The sequence below is a fragment of the Dasypus novemcinctus genome, chromosome 14, assembly GCF_030445035.2.
Source record: "Dasypus novemcinctus isolate mDasNov1 chromosome 14, mDasNov1.1.hap2, whole genome shotgun sequence".
In the NCBI taxonomy this organism is placed as follows: Eukaryota; Metazoa; Chordata; class Mammalia; order Cingulata; family Dasypodidae; genus Dasypus; species Dasypus novemcinctus.
The window spans coordinates 23,010,432-23,017,374 of NC_080686.1; the positions used below are offsets into that span (position 1 = coordinate 23,010,432).

The 6,943-nt window shown below is 44.4% G+C and overlaps 1 non-coding gene across 1 annotated transcript; it reads left to right on the forward strand.

Moving 5' to 3' along the window:
- Positions 1–3,397: 3,397 nt before the first annotated feature.
- On the forward strand, positions 3,398–3,459 carry LOC111762149 (U7 small nuclear RNA). Its single transcript, XR_002795334.1, has one exon. It is a non-coding gene; the product is annotated as a U7 small nuclear RNA (small nuclear RNA).
- The last annotated feature ends 3,484 nt before the right edge of the window (positions 3,460–6,943 follow it).

Consider the following 6,943-nt stretch of genomic DNA (forward strand, 5'->3'; position numbering starts at 1 on the left):
CACTCACCCAGAGGGGCCTCGACGCACTTCTCGTGGTTGCCCCGTACAGCAGTGGCGGCCCTCCTTTCTATTGGGGGCAGCACACAGGAAACTAGTGCCCTATCCTTTTTCCAGTTCTCAGGAGGCCCACACTCTCCCGGTGCCAAGCTCTGTGGTTCCTTCATCTATTTTTCATCTGGCCTGATTGCCTCTTCCTCCTGGCCTGAGCTTAGATACCCCTTCCTCCAGAAAGCCCTATCTGATTTCCCTCAGTCAGGTGGGCTGCCTCTGGGCTCTTGCAGCTGCCTGTGCACCTGCCATCACAGTGTCCTCCCCTAAATCTTAACCCCCTGTTTCGGTGTCTACCTCCTTGCAGACTGGGAGTTCTGTGAGGCCCAAGGATAGGTCTGTCTAGTTTACACAGTGTTCCCAACACCCAGCACAGGGCCGGGCACCCAGGAAGAGTCTGATAAACTTGTGAAGGCGGTGAGAAGGGCAGGGGCACCTCACCCAGTCGTAGAGGGTGATGTCCACGGCCGGCTGGAGCAGGAGCCGCACAAAGTCCGCGGAGCCACCGGGGCTGGCCAGCGGCAGGTGCTCTCTGGCTCCCTGGCCAGGGCCTGAGGGTCGACCCTGGGGAGCAGAGGGGGCCCTGCGTGGGGGGCCAGGGCGTCCTGGCCGCAGTTTACCGGCAAAGCACCGGCAGCCGGGACCTCCCGCCCGCGAGGCCCAGGGAAACCCCGGCTCGGCCCGCGGCACCCACACGAGCAAGAAGCAGACCGCGTGGGTCCTGCCGAAGGCTGAAGCCCACACGAGGGGGTGAAGCTGGCCCCGCTGGAGGAGAAGCTTGTCCCCTGCGGGGAGGGGAGGCTGGCGCCGCTGGGCGGGGGCAGGGGTTGGGGTCGGGCACACGCGGTCCCGGGGAAGACGGACCCGCACAGGTCTCGCCGGCCCCTGCGGGGGACGCGCACCTTCCCTCAGGCGCTCCTGCAGCTGGCTCAGCTCCCCTGGGCCGAGCGCTGGTGGACGGTCAAGGCTGGGAGCCGGAGAAGAGCCCGTCGGCGCCCGCTCCTGCCTCAGTTTCCCCAACCCCCGCCTGGTGCCCCCAGGGACCCAGGGCCCCACTCACGTCCAGGGTTGCAGACTGAGCCGACACCTCGCTCCCTGCTGTCTGTTGGTCATCGGGGTGCTTCAAGGAGCTGCCTGCTGGGAGAGGGGACAGGCCTCAGTTTCCCCTGGGCTACGACTCTGGGGGTTGGGGCTGCCAATGACAGCGCCTGAGCCCTCCCTCTCTTGGATACCTGGGGTGCACCTCTCCTCCATGCCAGGCCGTGGGGGGCAAGTGAGGGCATCAAAGAGAAACAGATGGGAGAAAATCTCGGGTGCTCAGAAGGAAAAGCAGGTAGAAGATGACAAAAAGGAGGGAGGCAGGGCTAGTCGATTTTAGACAATGAGCTTCTGGGAAAGGGACACCCCCTAAAGTCTCAGGTGAAGAAACCAGCAGAGGAGGAGGTAAGGAAAGAACATTCCAGATGATGCTGAAGGACCCAGTCAGGAAATCATCTTGGGTTCCTCAGTAGGGGAAACACAGAGTTACCACATATCCCAGCAATTCCATGCCTAGGTATAAGCCCAAGACAGATGAACCAGGCTTTGTGTTTCTATGTGAAATTTCTACGTGTATGTTCACAGAAGCATTCTTGCACAAAAGGAGGAACCAGCCCAAATCTCCATCAATCAGTGGATGAATGGGTAAGTGAAATGTAGCATATCCACACAATGTAATGTCCCACCATAAAAAGAAGCCCCTATAAGAGTGGAAGTGGCTCAAGCAATTGAGTGCCTGCCTCCCACATGGGAAGCCCCAGGTTCCATTCCCAGTGCCTCCTAAAGAAAACGAGCAGATAATAAGCGAAAAAAAAAAAAAAACAAAAAACAAAAAACCAATGAGCAGACAAGCAAAAATAAATAAGCCCAGATACTTGCTATCATGAGGATGAACTTTGAAAACATGCAGCAGGAAAGGGCCACATGCCAGAAGATTCCATTTTTGCAAAATTCCCAGAAGAGGTAAAGCCACAGATACAGAAAGCAAACCAGGGTTGCCAGGGTCTGGGGGAGCAAGTGTGGAGGGTGATGGCTGATGAGGACAGGGTTTCTTTGGGGGCTGATGAAAATGTTCCGGAAGCTGGTAGAGGCAGTAGCTGCACAAGCTGCTGAATTGCATGTGTTGAAATGACTAAAGCAGTGAATTTTAAAGAATGCATATTTTGCCACAATTAAAAATTGTGAAGCAGTAAAGTCAAAAAAAGTCAAAGTCCTTACAATGGCAACAAGAGCCTGTGTGATGGGTGCCCCTGCATCTCACTGGTCTCCAACTGCAGCCCCTTCCTGCATCCATCCCAGCCCGAGGCTCCTTGTTATCCTTAAGCCCGCCTGGCGTGCTGCTGTACCTATTTATAGCCTTTGCTCTACCATGTGCCCCTAGAACATGTGTTCCCAGGTATCCACTTGCTAACGCTCTCATCCTCTTGTTCTTGGATCAAATCTCACCAAACCAATGGGGCTTTCCATGAACATCTGCAGTACTGCAGCCTGCCCCCTGCATTCTTGATCCTTCTAATTTTGGTTTACTTGTCCCATTTCCCAGGCCACTTCTCACATTTAAGAATATTATACAATTTACTTATTTTTGCATTTGCTACTTATTGTCTCTCTCTCCCACCATACACATATAACTAGTAGGTAAGCTTGCTGGAGACAGAGATGTTAGTCTGATTTGTTCACTGATGTACCTCAAATTCCTAGAACAATGCCTGGTACATAATAGACCTTCAGTATTTGTTGAATAACTGAATGGAAGAAACAACAAGAAAGTGCCAACCATTGTTCCATGTGGGAAGGTAAATCAAATGAATGGGATATAGAGATGAAAGGATAGCTTAATTATATTCACTTTTGTCCCTTTTTAAATTTGTAACTTGTATCAACTACTCAAAAGAATCAATAAAAGAATAAACAAGCAAAATATAAAAAACAAATAAAATGAGGTCCTAGGCTAATGATATCCCCCTTGAGATCCTAGCATAAACATAAAACTACTCTGATGGAACATTCTATCAAGGTCTCACAGAATTCCCACATATAAAGACCAACTAAAGCTGCCATCACAGTACAGAATTACAGAACACAAGAACAAAAGCCTGCTTTGAATGTTGAGAAGCAAACACAGACAACCTTAGGACTAAACAGCCCCCGTGAACTTCAGATAGTAGACAATCAGATAGAAACCATTTAAGATAGATAATCAGATAGCTGGCTAGCTATAGAGATAGACATGATTATGGAAATAAAAGAATTAAAGCATAAGGAGAAAATAAGACCCTGAAAAACTTTTTTGTTACAAATAAAACTTCTAGAGTGTTACAGCTCTTTTAGAGTTTGTCTAGGAAGATTTCTGGCTTTAGCCAGAAGACTCTTAAAAATAAAAATAAAACTTCTAGAAATGGAAAATACTGTTATTGAGATTGTAAATAATCAATAGGTATGTTAAACAGCAGATTAGAAACAAATTAAGAGAGAATTTATGTTCTGGAAAGCACCTAAGGAAACAATCCACAATGCAACGTAGAGTGACAAGGAAATAGAAAACATGAAAGTCCCAAAAGGAGAAAATACAAAACATGGAAGAGAGAAAAATATTGATATAGATAATGGTTGAGAATTGTCCAAAATTAATGAAAGAAAAAATACTCAGATTTAAGAAGCACAATTCCTGAGCAAGATAAATAAAAATTAATCCATATCTACACATATCATAAACTATAGAACACCATCAAAAAGAGATTTTAAAAGCAAACCATACTTCCAGGAAGATGACATACTAGAAAGACATGGGACTCTCTTATCTCCCAGAAAAATATAGCTAGACTGACAGAAACAGCCTGGAAAGAAAATCTTCTAGTTTGTAGTACAACAAGGAAAGGCTGGACACCACCCAGAAAAGAAAGGGGCAAAGGAAAAGAATTGTGACGGTAAAGCTGTCAGTTAAAAGCCACAATTGCTGGCTTCCTCCCCCGCCCTATAGACACTTTTGAATCACCATGCCTCAGGGCTCCATCTCCTGAGGAAAGCATAGAGAGAGAGCACAGCCTAAAACTGACTCAGCTTTGACCCACGGATTTGGTCTGCTGTGTCTCACCAGCCATTCCAGGATAGGTGCCATTGTTTGCCATGGGAGCAAGCAAGAGAATAAAGAGATCCAACTCTCTCATCTCCCTCTCTACCAACCAGGACTCCTTGTTGAGGATGCAGAGGGAATTGGAATTATTTCCTAAACTGGAAAAGGGAGAAGGCTGCCAGGAAAGGATGGAGAGCTACCTCTGAGAAAGTTTGAATTAGGAGCATCTTAGCTCCAGGCAGAAATAGCTATCACATTGATACCATCCATGTTGCAGCAAACACACTCTGCCCAGGTATTGAACTAAAAGGGATGCCAAGGAGCGCCATCTACTGGAAGACCAAGGAAGTGCACACGGAGAAAGTAAAAGCCAATAAGAGTTCTTTTCTGGACTTCACAACCTCCCTCCCTAAGGCCCTAGGAAACAGGGCTGCAACCCATTACTGTGCCCAGGGCCCAGATTTGGGCAAATAACAGGGGCAATCCTAAAGACCCAGAACAGGCTGAACCAAGAATCAAAGAACAGCAGTAACACACAGCCTCCACCACTAAATCCTACAAAAGAGAGAGAAACTGAACAGATGAGTAAACTTATTATCCTAGACTTCAGCAAAAAATTACAAGCCATACTAAGGAAATGGAAGAAATGGCCCAAGACATCTAATCAATGATATGCACACAAATTTCCAAAATAAAATTAATGAGTTGAAAGACAATATGCCTAAAGAGATAAAAGACATCAAGAAGACATTGTGTGACCACAGAAAAGAATTTGAAAACCTAAGTAGAAAAGGAACAGAACTCATGGGAATGAAAGACACAATAGGGAAGCAGATGTGGTTCAAATAATTGGGCTCCCATCTACCATATGGGAGGTCCAGAGTTCAATTCCTGGGGCCACCTTGTAAAGGCGACTTGGCCCCCTTGGAGAGCTGGCCCTAGCAGAGAGCTGGCCCACATGGTGAGGTGGCCCAAGTGGAGTGCTGGCCCATGCAGGAAGCTAGCCTGAGTGGAGAGCTGGTGCAACAAGATGACATAACAAAAAGAGACACAGAGGAAAGACAATGAGAGATGCAGCAGACCAGGGAGCTGAGGTGGTACAAGAGATTGAGCACCTCTCGCCCACTCCAGAAGGTCCCAGGATCAGTTCCTGGTGCCACCTAAAGAGAAGATGAACAGATACAGAAGAATACACAGCTAATGGACACAGAGAGCAGGCAATGGGGGAGGTAATAATAAATGAATAGATAAATCTTTAAAAAAAACCTCATTAGAGGCATACAAGAGCTGAATTGAAAGAAGAAGTGATAGAGAAGACAGAATGGATTTTTAAAAAATAAGCAACATATATGCTGCCTACAAGAGACTATAGACCCAGGGATGCAAACTAGATGAAAGTGAAAGATTGGAAAAAGATATTCCATGCAAAGAGTAACCATAAAAGTACAGGAGTAGTTATACCAATATTGGGGGAAAAAACAGACTTCAAGTGCAAAAAAAAAGTTATAAGAATTACAGAAGCCCATTGTATATTAACAAAACAGAAAAGAATGCTGAAAATTAAAAAAAATAAAGCAGAAAGAAAAAACAGGATAATTAAGCAAAATTAAATTTTAAAAAAAGGAAGAGAAAAAAGAAGTAAATGGGACAATCCACCAGGAAAAAATAACAGTCACAAATATCTATGCACCTAACCAGGATGCCTGCAAAATTGACAGGAGAAATAGACATCTCTACAATAATGGTTGGAGACTTCAACACAACACTCACATCATTAGATAGAACAACTATACAGAAGATCAAGAAGGATCAACAGAGGACTTGAACAATATGATAAAAACGAGCTAGACCTAACAGACTTATACAGAACGTTGCACCAAAGTCATTAGGTTATACTTTCTTCTCAAGTGCTCATGGATCTTTCTCCAGGATAGACCACATGTTAGGGTACAATGCAGCTCTCAATAAATATAAAAAGATTGAAATTATACAAAGCACCTTCTCAGATCATAATGGAATGAAACTGGAAATCAATTATAGACAGCAAAGAGGTAAATTTACAAATACGTGGAGGCCAAACACACTCCTAGATAGTCAGTGGGTGAAAGAAGAAATTGTAAGTAAATATATTGAGGCAAGTGAAAATGAGAATACAACTTACCAAAACTTATGGGCTACAGCAAAGGCAGTCTGGAGAGGGAAATTTATAGCCCTCAATGCCTATATTAAAAAAGAAGAAAGAGCTAAAATCAAAGATCTAACTGAACAACTGAAAAACTAGAGAAAGAACAGCAAACCATTCCCAAAGCAAGCAGAAGGAAAAAAATGATAATAAAGATTAGAGCAGAAATAAATGAAACTGGAGAATGACAAAAAAAAAAAAATAGAGAATATCAACAAAGCCAAATCTGTTTCTTTGAGATGATCAATAAAATTGACAAATCCCTAGCTAGACTAACAAAGAGAAAAAAGAGATAGATGCAAATAAATAAAATAAGAAATGAAAGGTGGGACATTATGACTGACCCCACAGAAATAAAAAGGATTATAAGAAGATATTATGAGAAACTGTATGCCAACAACATAGATGAAATGGATAAATTCCTAGAAATGCACAAGCAACCTACATTGACTCTACAAGAAATAAAAGAACTTAAGAAGCCAATCACTTTTAAAGAGACTGAATCTGTTGTCAAAAATCTCCCAACAAAAAAAGCCCAGGAACAGATGGCATCTCAGATGAATTTTACCAAGCATTTCAAGAAGAATTAATACCAATCCTGT